The sequence below is a fragment of the Protomyctophum bolini genome (genome assembly GCF_963924005.1).
Source record: "Protomyctophum bolini genome assembly, chromosome: 11".
Lineage (NCBI taxonomy): Eukaryota > Metazoa > Chordata > Actinopteri > Myctophiformes > Myctophidae > Protomyctophum > Protomyctophum bolini.
In genome coordinates, this window is record NC_137872.1 from 29,473,484 (window position 1) to 29,497,443 (window position 23,960).

Sequence of the window (23,960 nt, forward strand, 5' to 3'; positions counted from 1 at the left end):
ACAGTGGAGATAGGATCCAACAGGAAGCACGCACATCTCCAGAAATTCTACAGGTGCTGGTCAGAAATATACGTACAATGAAAAGGAAGGAATGTCCACACACTGTTTCACTGCTCCCAGGACATTATTTATTTATTTATTGAACGTTTCGACCCTTGTGGGTCTTCGTCAGGTATGATACGTCAGGCAGCAACATAGGTTCTAGAATGATGATACCTAAACATCATCTTAAATACTGGTTTTTAGTGGGGGTTTTTCAGGACAATTGTGTGGGGTGTGGTGGAGGAGGGGCTGCCTTCACACTGTCTCACAAATCACAGATTATGGGACAAAAGTGGTTCAGTCATGAGATTTTATTTTTGCTTTATTCCATGAGATCAGAGGTTTCAGAGGTCAATCCATTCCAGAGAATGAACTGGAGGTTCACCATCGGAGGTGGTGTGGTACGGGCGCTTGCAGACTACGTTTGAGGGAAGGGTAGTGAGGAATTTGTGAGAAATCCTCAAACTGACAACACCAGCTTTTTCAATTTGCCAATGATCCATGTGTTCCCTCGCTCCTCCAAGCGTAAAAGCAGATTGAGAGCAGACAGGCCCTCACACACAGTGGTCTGAATGAGCTGGGTTGCAAATGCTAAGCACCTGGGAAGTGGATAGCATCTTTCCAGTACAGTATGTTCCGCATAGAAGGCTCAATTATATTTTACTTGGTACTTATATTTTACTTGGTAGACCCTATGGTTTGCAGCCTGGTGAAATCTGTCATCCTGTGTTATGGGTCGTCATATGTGACACTTTGATGGGGAGTCCTGCCATCGTGGGGATACTAAAGTGTTGAGCAGAGCTTAAAAACCTTATTTCATTTTCCTTTATTTTGACACTATTATTGTGTCACTTCACTTTCCATCTAGCAGATTGAGCTCATCAAAGTTGCATAGCCTATCCAATCTTTCCCTGGGCGCTCAGTGAAAAACAATCTGTCTCGCCTCTTCTTTGGGCGTCCTAACAAATCAGACAAGCGAGAGACCCTAGTCCACAAATGCTGTCAACTCTTGATTTGAAAGCTGCTGCAATCATAGATTGTGGCTACTGAATGCTATATATGGGGGAGGGGCCCAGTTCTGATTTCAACAACCTAGGCTTATTATCAGAATTAATTCAGGTGAAACTTCTTCTGTAAGTAAGAAGGGCATCGATGCGACACATCCACTCTGCTCCTACAAGGAACCCAACAAAAATAAGGGTAAGCCATTAATAGAATCAATTATGTCAATGTTGATACTTGAGGTGGGGAATGGAATGGGGATCATATTCCTCCTCATTATAAGTGTTAACAACACCTACACAGTCAATTGAGTCAAATGTTTGTTATCTCTGTGCCCAGAGTCACATTGTTTCTATGTATTTTTTGTTTGCTATGCTCCATTTTCATGTATTTTATTATTTTCTACCAATCCGCTACTCTATGAGATTTAGCTATTTATCCACTGACCACTGGACTATATGCCACAAAAAGCCAGTGAGATACATGTGTTGCTATGGCAACAAGCAGTGATTGAGAGACCCCGCCCACAGCTCACCTGGCTGATGTAGTGAAGGGCAATCACAATGTTTGGGCCACCTGGAGAGTTTGACTCTGTCAGTCCAGGGTGGAGGTGAACAGAGAGACTACTGGAGAAGCAAGAGGAATATTTTCCAAGTCTTGCCATATTTCCTTTCTGGAGTACTTTCCTGAATATTGGATTCTACCATTGGATTTAGAGACCTTCTTTCCATTTTGGATTAGTTCCCTGGAGTTTGGATTTAGATTGAGGACGGACTTTGCGGAACAGTGTAGGGTGGTATTAGAGGAGACTTGCCACTACACAGCATTGACTGGGTTGAGGGTTCCATTTGGATTTCTCTTTTTTTTTTTACATTTACATTTAGTTTTGGACAGTGCCAGGACACTTGAGCTTTACACCCATCCCTTTCGAGGCAGTTTTATTTTAAACTTTAAACCTTATTTGTTTTGATTTAATAAATTACAGTTAAACTTATTTACTGATTTCTTTAGTTATTCTTATTCTGAACTCCTTCATTTTTGCTATAATTGGTTCCTTAATTTGTTGCAACCGTTATGTTCTACATTCTCCGCCCAGACCGCCCTACACTGTTATATTATAGCCTATATGGTTTAGTTTAAGTCAGTGTAGCTCTGAGGGGAAAAAGCATGTTTCCCGGATAGGAGAATTGAAGCTATGTGTATTGCCTGTCGCACACGCGCACTGTCAAACATGCTTACGCTTACGCACAGCATCCTACACGCTGCTACTCTAGTTACGCTGCCGCCAGGCGTACAGTCAGACAATTCTGCTGTCACTCACCGGGGTCCAGAGATACCTTCCACGAGTCTGTGTGAGTCTAGTCTACCTGCCTGGTGACTGACAATGTCACATCATCACATGGTGAAACGATCGCTTGTCGCGATAAATACAAGTGGAAGACGCAGCTGGATTTAGTTAGAACAAGACAAGTGATGTAATCAACAGATTGTATAGCAGACGCTCAACTATCTACTCGTCCGAAGATGAGGGATCCAAGAGGCAACGCAGAAGATAATTGTCATTTGTGAACGCCTAATACGGTCAACCAGAGTCTGAGATATGATCTAGCTTTGAAGATTTGGTTTTAAGCCGATGCCACGGTTCCTGTAGTGAAAAGGCTTAACAGAGCATGCCAAAATGATCAGACCTTTGTCTAGCATCGCTGTTACGGAACGGGCCCATAGGAATTTTGGCACGGGTTTTACGCAGCAAACAACATAGTTTAATTGTCGACGCCTTCGTTTAATTAAAGAACAGAGTGGATAAAATTGACAAATAATGCGTAGCACGTGATGCTATGAGATAGAACATAACTAACAAGCCGGTAATACCGATTCCTGCTGGAATTGGAGCGGATTCAACGGCGCAATTCAAGTTTGGACATCAATAAGTCCAGAGGAACCATTTCAACAGGATCATCTTGTGTATTGAAGTATCTTCACAGGCTCGCATAGCGGTAAGGCGGGTTTGTTTTCTAATTCAAAACGATATAATGTCTGTTTATTTGTATCTCTTTTTGTGTGGCTGATTTATAAGCAGACAGTGAACGCCCTCGTGCCGTGGTGATCGGTAATTGGTCCAATAACGCACACATCCTCGTGTTCATTCCTCCTTTGTGGAATTTGAAATAGTCTTTGCTTTCTCATCTTTATACGTTAGCTGAATGTATGTTGTATCAAAGTAACTTCCAAAGCATGCTGCTCACTGTATGTATGGGACTGTCAAACGAATGAATTGAATCTGAGCACGCATAGGAAGCACGCCCGCCACGCCGTCGACGCCGACTGCGTGGTGCGCCTAATTGTCATCATGATCAATTTGTAGTGTGTGCATTCGCTTGAACGTCACTGTAGAGTATTTTAGTCTACTGTACACTGGCCCAAAAAGCTACAATTGAGGCGTATTTCCAGATTTTCCACTATAAATCACAGTATAGTAGCAGCATGATCCTTTGTTCTGCGTGTGTGTGTGTGTGTGTGCGTGTGTGTGTGTGTGTGTGTGTGCGCGCGCGCGCGCGCTCTACTAGTAATATATTTAGGCTACCTATAAAATCTTTCTCTGTGGTCATGTCGGTCACCACCTTTGCCATTACATTATTGGTGGTCTGACAGGTGACAGCTCAACATTAGAGCTGAGATTGAATGAGTTGCCTTTAAACGTTTTCCCCCATTTTCTACAATAATGGAAAAACCTCTGTTTAAAGGCTCTCTCTGTGTGTGTGTGTGTGTGTGTGTGTGTGTGTGTGTGTGTGTGTGTGTTGAACATTTGGCAATGTCACACTAGGTTTGAGTCAAACATGTGCTACAGTAATGGGCTTCATGCCATGCTTCACAAGCTGGTGCGGTGTAAAGTTTCTCTAATGAATTGGTATGTGTGGTATAGTGGAACCACATCTACCTCTTTATGCTCATCATTTGGGGTATTTCTCAGCCCTACATAGATAGGCAGATCATTTCAGTTTTTTAACCACTTGAGTTGAACCCCAGTCCCCAGCATCTATATTGTGGGGCGAACATTAGCCAAACATAGCCGTTGTGTGCTTGTAGATCGGCTATTTTTGGTGAAGATATTTGGTGTAGAATGTACAGTAGATGGATGGTCTAAGTACAGTTGTAACTCAGGTCAATTTTACTAAGAATAGTGGTTAAATATGAATATGATATTATATCTCTGCTTAGTTGGCTGTCCATCTTTGTCACCCAGCACACCTCCCATCTAATTACCCCATTGTCTTGGGACTATAGGGAGAGCACATCTACAGGGGAGAGGAGGCGGGGGAGTCAGTCAACCCCCGTTCCTCCCAGAGCTGAGAGAGAGATGAGGAGCAGATTTTGTGTGGCAGCAGAGAAATGTCCCTTCACTTCAGTAATGTCCATGACCAATGTGATGCTATCCTTATTTAAAGGACACACTGTGTTCAGAAATGTTCATAGCACAAAAAATAGTCATTGCGGTCTTGATTCCATTTAGGCCCTATGGCCCTATAGGCTTGGGCAGTATCAAGGTATTGGGGTATACCAGGGTATTTAGGAATGAAAATATTGCAACATAACGTTATCTAGAGGAGACTTCTTCCAACTACAGAAGTAATTTAGTTTGTGATGATGCTGCCAGTCTGCCGCCATGCACCACCACCTTCACATCTGCCACTCTGTACAGCCCACTGATATATCGTCGCTGTTGGGCAGTTCTTTTCTAAATCAATGCCCTGCTTGATCATACCCGCAGATCTACAAGCTCACTGATCATACCCGCAGATCTACAAGCTCACTGATCATACCCGCAGATCTACAAGCTCAAAACCTGTTGCATTGAGGATTTTCTGTTACGTATATGTAAACGCATGCAGTATTGCATTTCATTTCCATGTAGTATAGTTGTCCAAAAGTCCACGAATGATTGTTACACAAAATCAAGTGTTTCATTTAACAATAATTCATAACTAATTAATAAAACATTTATGACAATTTAAAATTACCATTGAAATTATAGGTGCAATATACATTATATTCCAGGGACCTTTTACATTGTCAAGCACATCTGACAATCCTAAAGTGTAAACTTAAAATTCTTGTACTTGTGTCAACACATCAGAATATTATGCTGTCGTTTCTATTCCCAGGCTTAACAGCTATTATTCTAGAAGATAATAAACATATCTTTATTTAACCAATTTCAATCATTTAATAATTTAAATAATAATAATAATCTGTCACTGAAAATGCCTGTTCAGTTCATAAGCATGTGCAATAATTGGTGTGCTTTTATACAACAAATACAACAATATTCCTCAATAATATTTTGTGCCATGATCTTCAACATGCTGACTAAAACTAAAACCATATGACTTATCTGTGTGGAATGATCTTTTAGAAAATTATATAATATGTCATATGATATGATGGCTTGGCCTTTCTTTTCTTTTTTCCAGACAACCATGGATTGGCTTCAATTTCATAAATAAACAAAGAATGATTAAAAATCATTATTTAATTTGTAACTAAACCATTAGGGAAGCTAACAGTTTTTGTTAATAAAAAAATAAACGATTCTAAAGCAGAACTAAAAAAAGAATTACACCCATACTAGACATAAATTAAAATAGATGGCAGTATATCTGTCAAAAAGTATACATTTTCCTTTTTTTTTTTATCCCCATGAATATTTAATCTGTTATTCTCACACATCCCTACTTCGTATAGTTGTCTTTATGTGACAATATGGCTATTTTGTATTCATCAACACGAGCATATATAAGGCTTAATCCTTAGAGCACAGTACAGAAAGGGAAAACTGCCAAACTACCTTGGATTATCTCATCCTGACTGTGTACTCTGAGCTGGACGTTTGCTGTTGCTAATAATTACAGGGTGGCTGTAATTGTTCAGCTTGTTCTATGTATGTAAGTGCCAAATTGTTGTGGTCTTTAGAGAAATACATGCACCCAGTTCTTAAAGAAAGTAATTTGTGATTTTTGCAGGTTGTATATGGTTGATGACTGACATTTGTCCTTTGATCAGTCATCTTTTTCAGTGTAAGTGGAATATGCCCCACCAACTGAAATAAAACGCCAAATATTCAAATGCAAAAGTAAAATTCAGGTTGAAACGAATCCAAAGCTGCCAACACTGATTTATTGTGCACTTTGCGCACATGCTCGGCCATATGCCTGTGTTCGTGAGTGTGTAAATTGAATTATTTCATGTTAAGAATGTCATTGCTTTTATGCCCTTCTTTTGATCATTTTGGGAATGTTATTGCTTTTGCCCTCATAGCTTTTCTCATGTTTATCTTAACTGTAGTGTGTATATATTTATTTTATATGAAAGCGATCTGGTCGTAGAAAGGCCTAAACAGGGACAGGGGTCACAAATGAGCTGTGGCTAGACATCCTACTTGAAATGCAACGGTGTAATGTTTTATAACCTGAGACACTGTTTCTTTTTGTATTGTCTGTGTTATAAACGTATAAATGAAACTATACTGATATGGCCAATATGCAGTATGGATTTAGCTGGCCATACAACCAAGTCTGAATTGAGGAAATGGCAGTTTTCTTAGAAAACAGTTATGTCTCCTAAAGTGATGTAATTATTATGTAAAGAATTATGTGGTGGTGAGGTTGTATTTAGGACTATAATATCCATGTTTAATAGCGGTACATTTATTTATTTAGCATGGGTCTTATGATGAGAACAAGCGCATCATTTGTGATAGGCTACTATAGGTTTTGTTAGAGGTTGTGCATGTTTGAGTTAGAATGTTGGACGTACAGCCAATCAGGACACAGGAATTTACATCAGCGGTATTGTTTTGTGGCAGCACTAGGTTTTTGAACGGCAGAACGATTGACAGAAGAACCCTGCTTGGTCTCAGCTAAAAACTATGCTATGTTACCTCAACCTTCCAAGTCTTTCACATCCCCTGATGTCTTATAATATAATAATAATTATATTATAATTGCTATATTATGGAAAACCTAATTAATACTAGAAGCAGTGTGTAGAGTTCCTTTAACCACATTAACCCTGTGGTCCTTATTCTGGGCATGTCATAGGCTAAATAAGTGAAAATTCTGTGAAAATAAATCCTATTTTCGCTGTGTGACACAGTCATCCAAAAGAGTATAATTCAGTTATGGATACTTTATGTCACCAAAATGTCCTGATGTGGGATGGAAGGAGGAGCCGATGAGGAGCAGAGGATTGTGTTCTTGACTCTGACTCAGGATGACTACACAATGTCAGTCTAGTGAAATGTAGCCCTGCAGTCTCCCCTGTCCCCGTTTGGCCATCCACGTGCAGCACTGATGAAATTATAGATTACTTTTTTTTTTCCTCCAAGAAAAGAAGAGAAAATGTACATAAACAAAGGGAATCCTTGCAACCATGATTCATGTCACCCAAATGTGCAGCAAACAAACAGTGGCAGTGCACAGCATACAGGTTCATAGTGCAGACTACAAGGGAAACTCTAATCCCTTGGTTCAAGTTGCAGCATATACTATATTTTACTTGACAATTATAATATAAAGTCACATAAAACTATGTATAATTAAGATACTGTATGCAGCATGGTTCTGTAAACATGCCATTTGTCGCATGTGTGTCAGTACTTAGTTGAATATTATTTCTAAATGCCTTCATTTCTGGAATAGTGCATAGTGCATACTACAGTACATAGGTCTAAATAGAACTAAGGCACTTTGTATGTCACTGTGTCGCTCATAGAAATAAATGACATGCTATTTTCGGCAAGCAACATCCCTGTGGATTAGCTGTGACATTCCTGGCAAATTCAGATGTTAATGTCTGACTGTGTTTTTTAATGCGTGTATGTGCACGTGTATGTATGTGGCACAAACATAAACTGTACTGTTTACTGTATGTTGCGTACATGTACAGTATAGGCTATACTCCAGAGAGTGAAATGAACAGATTACTTGTAAATGTGTATAAATCAGATGTCAGTTTCACCTTGTCTGTGCTCATGTCATGAAGACATGAGGGCATTGTAGCAAATGCAAACAGTCATCAGGCTCCTTCCCACAGGGAATGTCACTGTTGAATACCGGGATCAGACACACGTGCCAGATAATACACACACGCACGCATATTTACTGAACCCATATGCAGAGATGCTTATATTTTCACTAGTGAACATCTACGTCCAAACTGATCAGCTCTCTGTGTTAGTATATGTTGACATATTAACACAATCATTCCCGGGATTCCTTCAAAATAGGAGCTCTGGGGTGCCGGGGAAGACATGGCCGCTTTAAATGCTTAGAATGAGGTATAAAATACAGCAGCCTTGTGTTCATAAAACAGAAAGATTGGGTATTGGGTAAGACTGACGTTATGTATCTTTCAGGACCTTTCACTGCTTCGTCTCAACCATTACTCAATGGCTCTGGTCTCAGCCACCGCGGTGGATATTTTGACATTCCGTTTATTTTTTATGTTGCCACTACTGTTGGAGCAGCCATAAACTACACAGGTTCATCTCGATGTTCTGGGCATGTTTGTAATGTTAGAGCGCCCTAGATTAGCAGAGACGAGGCATTCTTTCTGCCGCACTAACGGGGAAGTGACCGGGACGCTAATTTGAACGAAGAGCGAAGCGTACGGTGGCCTTAGAGTCCAACTCAAAAATGGAAAAAAGTAAAAAAAAATCGATTGGATTCCCTAGGACGTGTGGACACGTCGGATGGACGAAACCTGTTAATGGCCTAGGTGTCTACCCCCCCCCTGCTAGCTGCAGAACAATTACCACACCATTGATTGGCAATCATGACCAGACCTTACACTTTTATTACCCAAGTAATCATTTTCATAAATATTGAGCTTTCAGTCGCTCAGTTTAAAGTCTTCTTTCATTTATATGTGTTTTTGTGAATTATGGTTTCATAAATCTTATTAAACGACACGATATTAAATAAATTGATGATAAAGTAGGTTATAATTCTATGGCTTTTATTTGTTTGTTTTCCTGGATGAATTGGTTCTGTGTGACAGAAGGTCACATTTAAGTCACAGAGCTTGAACTCAGTGTCATCAGACAAGATTATACTAAGCAACTGAGATGCTGCAACACCTTATACGTTTTCTCCAAGAGCTTTTAAAACGTCCCTGGAATGATTTACCATTGAGCCACGCATAACATTTCACTCTGTCCTCTGCATATTAGTAAGTAGCCTTGAGAACCATGTGGCCCATAGGTCAGAACAGAAGCATATTAAAATCATCCTTGTTGGCGTCTTGTTGTACAAGTACATCCCCCAGCCATAACGTACAAGTACACCCCCCCAGACAGTATGTCTCAGGGACTCCCCCCCTCAACATTATACTATACTTTGTCACAAAAAAGACATTAGACATAAATTCCCCAAATGCCACATACGATAAGCTACAACTGTGTACATGTAACTCATCCTACACTATGTCCTCAAAAGCTACCAGTATGCCAGTGCATTGCTAAGTGAAAGATTCCACCATTCAACAACACGCATGCTGGTAAGTTGCTATCGGCATTGTTTGTGACTGTAAGTAAGGCAAGCAAGTGAGCATCACAATGTTGTCCGCATTGTGAAAAGACACGTTGTGAAAGGTGTGTTCCTTAGTTAGACACTTATGAGGAGAGGACACACACACAGTCACAGTCTCACTCACAAGTGATCTCAGGGGAGCTGATAACACTGTAGTGAATGTAATAAAATCCATAAGGGATCTAGCTGTGCCGAGACTCTCAACCTGGCAGAAGGCAACCGCTGATGTGCACTCACGCCTGACTGGTCAAGCTGAGTAAAAGGGCGGCCAAGCTACGTCCTACTCACTCTATGTCACTTGGGAAGCTGAACTGAACAGCCAGGTTTAGCGTCTACAACAGGACTCCCTGTCACTGCCTTGCAGCCACACTCCACCACACTGAGGCAAGATACACTACACAACATGCATACACACAACCACGTATACAACCACGGGCAGGAAACGTGACAAAAGATGGACCATGATGGAGACAGGAGCCGAGGGGTGGACTTGCAGCAGCAGCCCTGTGAATAAAGTAGGGTGTTGATTTATTGTTAGCCACACGAATCCTAGCATCTATTCTGGGCATATCATAATAGGCGAACATTCTGAGAAAATTCAATGAAAATATCAGACCAACAAGCTTACAATAGTTGTGAGTTGTGACATGAGCTTGTGGATCTGCTGTTTTTGGCAACATTTAGGGCCGGGGTGTAGACCCCTGAGGACCGCGGCCAAATGAATTACAGTACTATACAAGATTTATGTGGTTATCATCTACTAACAAGGTGCATGCAATAATCAGGAAGACTTAATGAGTTACTTAGTTTAAAATCAATGCATTTCAGCATGTGACTTTCATCATACACAGCTAGTAAAAGCTAAAAGCACTTAGATTAATAATCAGGAAGACTTAATGAGTTACTTAGTTTAAAATCAATGCATTTCAGCATGTGACTTTCATCATACAAAAAGCACTTAAATTATTATACTGTCGACTGAAACAGCCTTCAGTTTAACTCTGGAACTGTGTGTGTGTGTGTGTGTGTGTGTGTGTGTGTGTGTGTTAAACTAGTAGATGTAAAATGAATCGAGCAACTGTATGGTATATTTATCACCATAATCTGCCAGAGATAAGCACGTAAGGTCTCCTCAGTCTGACAGCTCTGAGGTTGGGCACTTGTTGGGTGAGAAAGTCAAATTGTTCACAACGGTTGCGAATGCGTTTGTAGATTTGCTATTTTCTGCAAATGTTCCTCCCAGATTAGGCATGCTATAGGGCTCAAGTGATTAACATGGCACAACTTGGTGTTCAACAGCAACCAAGTTATATCCAACTTTCGTTAGAAATGGACAATAAATCTCTGAATAAACCACTAGTGTATGATGCACTATTACATTTTTGAATCAAAAGACCAACTTTGGATATAACTTGTGAAACTACTCTAGCAATCTTGCCAATAAACCACATGTACAGTATAATTAGATAATGTATTTGATTTAAAAGAAAAAACATAAAAGCCTATTTTTCTGTGCAGTAAAGCTAAGTAGCTTAATTTCTTCTTTTGTATTACTTATCTTTTCTGTTTTATTTCACTCTGTTGATGTGACTTGAAATGGCGTCGAAATCGAACAAAAAAGAATAGGAGGAAAGCGTCTCGTACAGTCCAGTCAGTCACTGACACGTTCCATCAGATTAAGATACTCAGACATGACCCTTCTCCGACATCCTTGGCCACCATAGCTGAGATGCTGGATGCAATGAACTGCAGGAGACGAGCAGCTTTCTCCCTCAAGTTGGCGTCGTTATTGGGCATAAAAGACACTAATGGAGGTGGCACATCAGTCACTCCTTTGACAGACCCGACCGACATGGCTACCCTCCCCTGTCCTGCCCTGTCCTGTCCTGTGCTGTCCTGCCTTCTCCTGTCTGTCCTGTGTCCTGCCTTGTCCTATCCTGCCTTGTCCTATCCTGCCTTGTCCTGTCCTGCCTTCTCCTGCCTGTCCTGTGTCCTGCCTTGTCCTGTCCTGTCCTATCCTGCCTTGTCCTGTCCTGTCCTATCCTGCCTTGTCCTGTCCTCTCAGGCACTCGCCGGACTCATGTTTAAGCAAAGCAACATTCATACATGAGTGAGTTTCCATGGCCACAAGGCCTCAGCATTAATGGAGCCATGGCCCACCATGGTGTGATGGGTAGGAAAGAGCCCAAAGGCGTGCACAGATGCTCCTCTGCTGCTAGTCTAGCCCTGATGATAGCCTCATCGGCTAACACTTTCAGACTCTGTGAACAAAAGGAAAAGCCAAAATAGATTCATTTGGCAGATGTCCTTATAGCCTGCATCTTTAAATAGCTCTTTGATTTGTTACGTTTTGCTTTATTTTGTTTTGTGTTTCTCAATGTTTATTACTGGTCTGGCCTGGGCTCCTTCTGTATGGCATCATCTGCTGCTGTGATTGTGGCCTTAGCACAGTGCATTTGTGTACATACTGCATGTGTATGCACACTACACGCATGTGTGTGCATACACATGCAGTGTGTGAGAGCGAGAGAGTTTACTTCTTACAAAAATATCTTAAAGACGGCTTGTTAAAGATTACGTACGTTTAAAGACAAATTGTTTTGGGGATGATAATATGATGCAATATGATTGTGTCTGACCCGCATCGCCGCTCACATCTCAATATTGGCATGGTGGTTCAGGAACCGTCAGAGGCCCTCAGCTTCATCAGCTGCCTCTCAGTGTACTTTTGTCTCTAAAGACACAGAGACACTGCAGGTCAGCGAACATGTGCTGTGTGTGTGTGTGGATAATTAACCTTTGTTTGTTTGCACAGTTTTAGTTTTATATACTTTGCCATTGCCATTAGGGGAAAACAAAGCAAAACAAAGGACAGGAACACAAGGTGAATCCAAGCAAATATCTTCCATCCTGAACGCATTTAATCCTCTACAGTTCTCTTTGAGAAATACGTTTCACATAATAAAGCCCAAATCACGAGCATAAACGGTAACATTCCGAGTATATAAAAATCCTGAGTATATTCGTTTTGCACAATTGAGTGTAAAAATAGCAAATGGTGTATCACTGTGTGGTCTTGGACGTGAGGATCGTCAGGCGCTATGTATGAGACATCTTGGCTGGCCTGAGGACTTTTCTTCAGCCAGGCAGCAACACATTTCTAGATTCCATATAGTCACCGCTTAGACAATCTTTGATTTATGTCTCAAGGTAAAAACTAAATAGTGCATTTTTCTTGTAGCGTGGGACAACGGCATGGGAAAAACACAATGGGTTAAATCCATAAGGGGCCTTTTTTACTACACATGCATTCACTCTGTCGCTCTTGCGTTCTCCCTCTTCTCTTATGACCCCTCCCCCGTTCCTTTGTGTACACTGTACAGTATGCTTTCAGTATTTTCTAGGTAATTTGATTGCTCTGTGCTATACTCATCATAACACACACCATCTGCTGAATTTGGTTTCAGCCAAAGTAAATACAATTTAGATTTTGGTAGATATGAATGATCCTGCCTCGCCATTACATGATATGTCCATCTTATGATTTTCCATTGAACTAACATGTTATAACAACAAACCAAGCACATATGCATGTATACATACAGCAACAGACTTTTTCCAACCTGCCTCTGAGTGGCCTACCGAACCTCCCCTTCTGTGATGCACACGGAACTGCTTCGCCTCTAGTCACATTCGCGAGCATTGCCGAATCGTGTAAATGGTGATGCCCCGCGATCTTCCCTACTTGCGGGACTCTGGGGGACGAGGATGTACTATTCTGTATCGGGTCGCAACTCGAACGGCACAAGAGAACTGACAGAAGGTGCATTTAATCAACCAACAACAGAAAAGGGGAATGATGGTGTTGAAAATATCAAATTAGAATCGGTGACATATTGCAACAAATTAGTTAGCCTACAGGTTTTGTAGTTCTTTTTATGTCAGAGTTTCTGCAGTTGGGTTGCTTGTCGTCATCTACTACTTTTTCTCAAGTGCACGCACACACACACACACACACACACACACACACACACACACACACACACAGAATATCAACATGTAGAATACAGATGATGCTATTCACAGAGACTTGTGGCACACATAACAAGAAACCCATACAATCATCTTCCCCATGGCAAGTTCACTGAACACTGGAATGGATTTCTATAAGACCTGCTGTTTCCATGGTGTTTACAGGAATTGCCTTGAACCACAGATGGAGCAAAGGAAATGACTACAACCCGCAGTAACCTATGTAATATTACTGCTATAGTATATTTCTAACTGGTCTGAGCAATATAAGATTATGCTGTGTATTAAAAACATATGCACATCCAAAATGATTCACACTACTGCTCACCTTTCACTCATTATAACAGCCACACCAAGTGCTAATACACTGTAGATATAAATATATACAGTATCTCTCCTCATCCTCAACCATGTAGCCTACCCTATCTCCTCGTTCCCAATACAACTACCAGTACCCATCTGTTATTTTGACCTAACTGTCACTAATATATATGTTGCTGTTTTTCACTGTCACTGTAATGGATTCAGCCTGAACTCCGGCTCAACTCAGGCTCTGGGTTCTATTTCTTTTTAGAAACCTTGCCCTTCCCTCGTCAAGGACCCTAGCCTCTCTTGTGCCTTAAAGGATAGTAATGACTATAGTGATAGTGTGCATGGTGCAGTCTGATGGGTGATGAATGATGGCCATTGAGTCGACGGGTATTAGAATAGAATGGTTTGATAGATCCATGTCCTTCTGGCACTTATGGACCAGTCATAGCCAGACATATAGTATGATTCATATATCTGATGATATAAATAGGCTCACGGTCAAGTCCTTGTCAAATCATCATAATGTGGGAGCTCTCTAAGTCAAAGGCAAGAAAGGCATGATAATAATGGATTGCAGTTTTATTAGCACTTTTCTATGCAAAGTGCTTACTCAAAGCGCTTAAACGCTTTACAATGGTCCTTTCATTCATACATTGGGAGGTGAAACGGCGAACAGCCAACGGCAGCGTCCTTACTTCCCACATTCACACACCAATGGTGGCAACCACTGGGAGAAATTTGGGGTTCACCGGTTCAGTGTATTGCTCAAGGACACTTCGAGACTAACTCTGGGGGAGCCCGGGATCGAACTGGGAACCTCACGGCCACTACCCCTGATCCACTGCTCCCCATGATATGTTGAACCACTTTTCTTTCTTTCTTTGATGGACATTTTAAAGAAGGCATGAATGGAGGGAAAAGGAACTGGTTGGTTGGAATAGCGTGTTCCTTAACTTCCTTTCACCCGGCGTGTCCAACCGGGGAAACTCGCCCGTCAGGAAGCGGCTTGGATTCCTCATGCATTGAAGGAAGCATGAGGTCAGTCCGTTGCTCTCCCCAGGTTGGCAGAGGGCGTGTAGCGCCCAGGATAACATTATGACACTGGGTGGGAAAAATGGGTTTCAAAAATCGTGGGAAACTTTTTTTGAAAATAAATACATAAAGGAAGGCTCCATACCAGCCTTTATGTATTTAGTTTCACATTTTATGTCCTTTATGTCCAATAGAAAAAGAAGCAATGAAGTATAAATATAAATAAGGAGTAAGCATATATATATATATACACACCCACCCACACAAGCCATACGTCATGACATGCTAGTGTATGTATGGTGTGAGCATGAGAGTTCAGATGGGAAGGAGGAAGGGGGGACGGAAGGGGGTATCATTGTTCAGTGTCATTGAGGAGGGGCAGAGTTCAGCAGGGAGACGGCAACAGCTAGAAGCTGTTCCTGAGCCTACTAGTGCGAGAACCAATAGACCTATAGCGCCTCCCGGATGGAAGAAGGGCAAAGAGTCTGTGGTTTGGGTGAGAGGGGTCTTTCAGGATGCCTCTCGCCCTACGCAGACATCTTTGGCGCTGTAGATCCTCAATGGACGGGAGTTGGGTGCCAATGATGTACTGGGCCGTTTTTACTACCCGTTGCAGGGCCTTCCGATCAGACAGTGTGCAGCTGTTGTACCACACTGAGATGCAATTTGTTAATATGCTCTCAATGGTGCAGCTGTAAAAGTTCCCCAGAATCCAGGGATTCTGGTGAACTCTTCCTCAGTCTCCTTAGGAAGTATAGACGCTGCTGCGCCTTCTTGAACAGGGTGGAGCAGTTGAGAGCCCATGAGAGGTCCTCAGAGAGGTGAACACCCAGGAAATTGAAACTGGACACCCGCTCCACCACCTCCCCGTTGATGTGGATCGGGGTGTGGTCACGGCGGTTAGTTCTCCTACAGTCCACAATTAGCTCCTTGGTCTTCGTGGTGTTGAGAGCCAGATTATTGTCAGCGCAGGTGCCAGGTGCTGGACCTCCTCTCTGTAGGTGTGTGTGTGTGTGTGTGTGTGTGTGTGTGTGTGTGTGTGTGTGTGTGTGTGTACCGTTGCTATTGCTAGCCAATAGCAGGCATTTCGTATTCTGCAGTAAAAGTGAAAAGTTTAGAGGTGAAGTGGGTTTGTTACTTGAACTGATTGTGAGTGAGATTACACTAAGCGCCTATAGTATACAATGTGCTGTTGCAACCACATGACATATGCATGTGCATATTCATGAACACATGGTACATGTAAGGCAAACTGAGCCCTGGATATGTGAGTTCACCCGCAGGTATCTAGAGCAAAGCCCTTAATTCTCCCTGTCTGACACAAGCACGGCCAAAACCATCTTATCAGCATACAGTCACTGTGATGGCAAGGATGTCTCTACTCATCTTGAGAATTCAAACTCAACCGTGGCTGGCTGTGGCATTTGCCCTGTGCAATGCTCCCCCCCTGGCAGCGTGTGTGTGTGTGTGTGTGTGTGTGTGTGTGTGTGTGCGCTCGCGCATTTTATGTGCACGCACTTTGGTGCTCTGTATAAACAGCAGCAGAACCCAGGATCCACAAGTCAACTCTCCAGTCATGTCTGGCTTTGCAGTGTTCTGCCAAAGGGAAACCCATAATTCATTATACGATGCAAATTAATTTTAGCGGGAACTCGTGCGTGTTTTTAACGGACTGACTAATTTCTGTCATGTCCTAAGTAGACGCCGGTGACTCGTAATCATTTAAGTGCCAATTTCACGCTAGCCAAAGTGGTTGGTTGGAAGATGATGGCCTGTTTGAAGTGAAATGTCAGGTGTTAAGAAAGCTTGGTCCTAATGGAACTCCTGTTGAGATCAGTTCACCATTAGTGTTGGTGGACTGTTTTCATTTTGCCATCTCTGTCAATCTGTCAATCTCTGTCAAAACTAGATGTTATCTCGCAAGCGGAGTTAGTAGACACAGTGTCAGCGGACATGGTCAGGTCTATGAAAACATCTATGACAGTTTACGCAGTGCATGGGGGTTGAGCGACATGTCAGATCTCAGGTCTGTTTTTGCCTAAGGCTAGCATCCTAATGCTCTCTCTCTCTCTCTCTCTCTCTCTCTCTCTCTCTCTCTCTCTCTCTCTCTCTCTCTCTCTCTCTCTCTCTCTCTCTCTCTCTCTCTCTCTCTCTCTCTCTCTCTCTCTCTCTCTCTCTCTCTCTCTCTCTTTTATGTTCATCCCTGGACTAATAAGTCTTACAAATCTCTTAAATCATCCCTGGTTTGTATTAGCTATAGCTAGAACTGCAGCTCACATCAGAAGTATGTTTCTGAATGTAGATCAGGCTAGTATAATTGTAATTATATTTGTATAATTGTTTAATGAAGACCAATGAACTGGGGAGAGGTGATTTGACATCATGGGAACTACTAATTACTAATTAGAATTGCAATTGTATGTTGCGTAAAGGGAATTCTACACAGTCCAAATGCATCCAAACGCGGATGGATATCACGGCATACCTAGAACACAATTTAGACTAGTATTATTAAACGATAAACAGACAAAACTTTGCCTAGGGGTCACCCAGATTTGAACGGGGGACAGCATGTGTTAATAACCAGATATTAAATCATGCTTCCTTTTACCTGAACTAATGTATATCCCTTTGAAAACGGCAACTACCTAAACGTTGGCCTTAGGCAAATAGACTCTGTAAATATTTATAGCCTATATGCTACTTGTGGTTTATTTTAATTGGCCATATGTTTAAATGACAACTACATGGATGGATGGATGGATAGATGGACGGGCGGACGGACAGGAGGATACAGTAGATAGTTGGACAGTAGACAGTTATAGACTGATAGATGTATAGATTGATTGGTTTGATCTAGAGTCCTACAATAAATATGTCAGTTTCTGATCACTGAGACTGATGGTGATTAATTTGCTTCTGCAGCGCAGAAAGGCAGTCATCGAGTATTGACACACTGGAGACGTGCATGGATAAACACTACATTCACATGCAGTGTGCTACCGCGCATGGGATGTGTAAGGACTGTGTCTGTGTCCTCAGGGTCTCTGCTGTGCTGTATGAGGGTTTTGGAGAGGGGGATGGGATTGGGTGTGGAAAAGCCAAGTATGGAAATTAAAGAAGGAAAAAAAGAAGGAAAGGCAAGGAGGAAGGACTCTTTAGACTAGAGGAAGGGTGAGTGGGATTTGTGGAGGTGCTTAGTGGAGACCAAGGGATGACGGTGGGGGGATGGTATGGAAGACGGATGCATAGTACCAGCAGATTTACCATTACAGATATTATAATAATATGGCTCTGTATGTATTCAGTGGAATCCCCCTGTGATCCGATGTTCTCCCGCTCAGTGCCATATAGTCATAGTGCCATGGTCTAAACATGGTGGTGCATGAAGCAGTTGTGTTTGCTGAGAGCATTGGTGTCATGGAGCTAAAACAAGGAGCTTCATTCATGTACCACTCTCAAATTTTCTGTGATTAGATTGTGTGGGCGCAAAGCGTGCTGGGCTGCCTTTGTGTGTGTGTGTGTGTGTGTGTGTGTGTGTGTGTGTGTGTGTGTGTGTGTGTGTGTGTGTGTGTGTGTGTGTGTGTGTGTGTGTGTGTGTGTGTGTGTGTGTGCGTGTGTGCCCGTGCAGACATGTCACTTCATCTCTTTCTCTGTACAGTTGCTATGTGCAAGAATTGATTGCTCAGCTTGTTAGCAGGGCTTTCTCTGTTAACGTCTGTGTGCACTGGGCAGAAACCGTATCTGTGCCGTTTCCTTTGTGTAAGCTGACAAGAGGCAATGCAAGGCGGTGGGGAGGGGATTGGACCTTGCATTGGAAAATCGCTCTCCATGAATTGAAAAGGCCAAGATTGAAGCCTTTTCACCTCCAGGCCTGTGTGAAATCGATAAATGCTCCACTAACAGCTTCCCCGGGACCTGACTTCTCCAGCGGCATCTGTGGTGTGTGCATTGTACAGTTCACACCCACATTTTCCATTTTCAATCCTGACAAATGTCTCAGTTGTACAATGCATTATTTTACAGATTAAGCTAGGGTAGGGTAGGTAGTCCCATCATATGATCGGAAATCGGGCCGATTGCGTCATTTTCAAATTATCGGAATCGGACCGGGAGCAAAAAACGTGATTGGGACATATAGTCTCAATATTATATCCATATCTTGATATTAGACTGGATATTACCTGTGATTTACTCATTTTGGATATTGTACTATTGTGATATGGCATATACACATGTTCTATAATAATATAAATATTGGATCGGGAAAAATCTGTATCGGCATTCGGCAGGTTCTCAATCATGATCAGGACATCCCTAGATTAAGCCTATAACCTGCAAGCTAGTTCAGGCAAATTCTGTATACTTCAGAGGTTTGCACACCATGTGGGCGTTTGACGTGCCAAGCAGCTGCCCAGTTTGGCTGCCTATTTAAGCTCACGTCACTCATTGTTCTTCCACTTGCTGTCTATATCACGGATGGTTGTATATTATGCACCAATTTGCTCCCAGCACCACCAGTGGGCTCTCTGCAGAGGTCTGTTTTCCTGCTTTTAAATGGATGTGCTGAGCAGAGAGTAATATCTGAACGCCAAGATCAAATAATGTTCACACTTATTTTATACATTGTATACATTTAAAGATGAGGTGCTGTCATCAGGTATTATTATTATATATTAAACTCCACCCTGAAACATGATCATCATCAGGTATTATTATTATTATTATATAAGGAGAAAGATATTTTTCAAAAAAGTGTACAGTATTTGTTAAAATGTCGTTTTTATGTGCACAAGCCCACCAGTTTATTAAGTAGAATAGATCTTCTAATATTATCATGTGTCTGAAACAAAAACCGGTCTCGTCAAAATGGCACAGCACTCCATCTTTAATAATTAAATATTTTTAATCTACTCGGGAGTTAGCTGACTGAATAAATGTTTTTTAATCTACTCTAGTTATCTGACTGAATTGTCCTTAATATTGCATCTATCTAACTATAAATGCACCAAGTCTCTGTGTGTATGTCTGTACGTCTGTAATCCACGTAATTTGAGAACCGTTCGCCCCACAGACTTCAAATTCGCCCCACGCGTTCCACCCCACCACAGGGGGTGCAGTGCCCGGTGTCGAGTCGGTCGGACCCACGGTTGTCCAGAACCGCCCCAAAAAGGCCTCTGGACAGGGCCCAGTGTCCATATATGGAGCTGGCCTTTTCTAACATCATTCTGACGTCTGCATAGACTCCATATTTGGGAATAAAAGGGACACAGACATGGGTGGGGCATTCATTTCCAACTTGCATCGTTCCAAGCAGGCCAGTGCCCAACGGGCACCGCTGTAGAGGCTCCCAACGGGCACCACTCCATAGTGTTTAAAATGCACCATTCAGTTCTAGCCACTGAGGCATTTTTTTCCATCACCATACTTTTTGTATGCGTGCCACTCAAACAACTGAATGGCCCATACAGTACAGACTGAGGCTGAAAGCTGCAGCTGCTACAGACCAAGCAGAGGCAAGGGTCATCAACCGCCCAACTCCTCTCTACACACACACACACACACACACACACACACACACAGAAATGCATGCACGCACACACACACATGCAGACAGACACAGAATGATGTACACACTCACACACATAGGCACACACACAGTGCGCCTCCCTATATTTTTTTCTGATGTTTTGCTTTGCTTTAATAGCAAGTCTGATCCATTTAAATCTCTCGCTTGAGTTCATTCAATGAATATACGTACAGCTGCATAAGTGGGTTAACAAGTCATGCACTGAGCGGGCATAGGAAAGGCCACAGAACTCAACAGCCAATACAGTAAAACCTCAAATCAAAACGGACCCGTTTACCAAATATGAATGTGGAACTTAAACAATTGTGTGAAACGGTGAACGCGGAAGTTGGCTTTTTGGGCTTCAAAGCAAGTTGTAGTTTGTTCTTTATATAATCAGGTTAAGAATGAGATGTTTTGTGTGATTTAGGAATGTGTCGTTCCTGAGCTATTGAGCCAGTGTTGGTCATTGCATCTGTCTGTATGTATTTTTGTTGCCACGGCAATTCCCCGTCTGGACGGACTTAAACCCTGTTGTTGTTTTTGCGTGCTAACGGTAGGCGGTTAAGAAAACGTCTCCATTTGGCCACCCCGACCGAGTCCCAGACAGATAAGCATTCCGTTGTGATCGTGATGTTCAGTGTGTCACGCAGCCACGCTGGGTGCGCGGCTGCGCGCAGTGCTGTAACCTGTTGTTGTCAGTGTCCAGGCTTTCAGTGTGCATGTCGCCCATGTGTATGGCACGGCGAAGGAGGTGGTTGAGGAGGGGGCGGACAGTGTGGTCTCGAAACAGTGTGTTCACGTTAACATGCCCCCATCCAACTGGCTGGCTTTCAGGTGCCTGTGCCACGCAATCCCCGCGTTGGCCACGATGCTTCCCCAAAGAAGAAGATATGTCGACTGACGCAAGAGTAGCTGTAGTATGGGAGAATGCAAGGGGAATGTTGCGCGGAAAACTGTGTCCCAGTATTAATCTGTGTCCGGCCCAACATGCATTTCACTGGTGACACTGGTGACACGTGATTTGCGGGGAGATGAGTTGTTTTTGACGCAAATTAATTTAATTAAGATGATTGTTAGAATGTTTGGTGTGTGTAATGCGGGGCAGATTGAGGTTGGAGGACAGGGCTGCGCGGCGCTAGGTGCCGTGAGGCTGTCCGTGCGTCGTGGCGTTGTGAGGAGGCGCACAAAGCGAGCAGCTGTCTTGCTCTATGCTAAGGAAGTATAGACGGCGACCGAGCGACCGGTAAATTTATAGATAGATTACAATAATGCAACATACTTGTACTGCTTTGCCATCTGGTTAAGTTCTCTTTTCGTCACAACAGTGGGTACACCAACTGCCGCTCCGATTCTCCGGCTGATCTCCTTCTCCGTCTTCCCCTCACTCCGAGATACTTAAACTCTGATACTTAAATGCTGATCCTCATCCCAGCCGCCATACACTCGACTGCGAACCGGTCCAGTGAGAGCTGAAGGTCTTGGACTGATGGTCTGATGGTCACCTGATGAAGGCCGTCTTATTTATGGTGTATTGAATAAAAAGCAAACACCTTGGAGCAAACCTGTGTGCGGACTCTCCTCTCTTCACTTGGACTGATGGTGCCATCAGGACCACATCATCTGCAAAAAGCAGTGATGCAACCCTTAGCTCACCGAGCCGTATACCCTGCCTCTATATATATAAGTACACACACACACACACACACACACACACACACACACACACGCACTGTATTTATTATTCTTTGATGTCTGATGCCACCATGAGGCATTTCTTCCTTGACCTAGTGGGAATGTGCATGCAAAGTTTCACGGCAATCGGACACTAGCTGCATTCATGATTTTGAGGCAATTTGGAAGCCAATCTTAGTCAATCCGGATGGAATATGAAAGATTGGACAGCTTCATCTTGATCACATGACTACATAGAAAATGTGTACCGATTCATGTAATGTTTGGACAACATATATAGGTAAAACATTTAGTTTTTTGTTTGTTGCAAAAATGGTCCCCCGTGTAGCGCGATGAGAAGATTTTGGGGCAGAGGTCTGCTCTGGCCTTCGAGTGTCTGTGTGTGCACAGTTTCACAACGATCCGTCCAACAGTGCCCGAGATTAGCTGCCCATAGACGGACGGATGGACAGACGGACAGGCGCCAATAGTCTCCGGCCACGGCCTTCGACCTGGCAGAGCTAAGCCAGCCCTATACCAGACAGCGACCTCATAGATGAGATGAAAGCCCTTTGTGATTTGTTAGATATTATTAGAACGGTAATGATTTTAGAAGATATGTAAACAGGGAAATTGATGCTCCCTGTGCATCCAGGTGTGTGCTGCTAACAACAGTGGTCCCCCTCGGCAGAAATCTGTGGGAGAACTGCACATTCATTGAAACACTGTCTGCTACCCTGGAGAATATGAATAACATGAATATAAATAACAACACACGCACGTGCGCACGCACACACACACACACACACACACACACACACACACACACACACACACACACACACACACACACACACACACACACACACAATACACATTTTCTTTCCGACACCCCAAACCTGTCACCAAAGGCAAATGTGCAAAGTGCATGTGTGGATGCACAAACTTAGCCACTCTATCTCTCTCTCTCACACACACACATACACACACACGCATAAACACTCACATGCATACCCAAGCAGACACTCACATAATCACACACATACTGTATGCACACTGAGTTAAACTCTATAGGGATGGACCGACAGAGATGCACAGGAACACATACTGTACACGTGCGCATGTCAAATACGGTCTCTTCATGCCTCAGTACACAACAAGAAACATCTATTCCTGAGTCATCACCAGCCTGTCTGGCGCACGCGCACACACACACACACACACACACACACACACACACACACACACGCCAGAAGCATGGTTTACCCATGGCAATCTGCCTATGGTTACTGGGACTAAAGGCCTCTTCATCTTTACGCCATGCTAGTTCTATTGCACTTAGAACTGCAGACTCACTCCTAATCTTCCGCCATAATCTGAAGACTCCACTTTAGCCCATAGCACTTGCCCTAGCCTCGACGACCTTGCAGGCTCATGCAAAGGTTAAACTGTCATTTAGATGGCAAGTCATGTAGACAGATGCCATGTTCATTGTCGACCTACAGTAGCATCCTAAATATAGTTTGTATAGTGTCAATGTACAGATTATTATTTTATGTATTTTGTTTTTAATCTACATTTTTATCCCATGATTTTGTAACCCATTTTTTCACCCAGTGTCAATTGAGCAGTTGAGACGAATAACAGTCTAATTCCATACTAATCCATAATGTATAAATTATGGATAATGTTTCAGGGCAGCTGGGCCT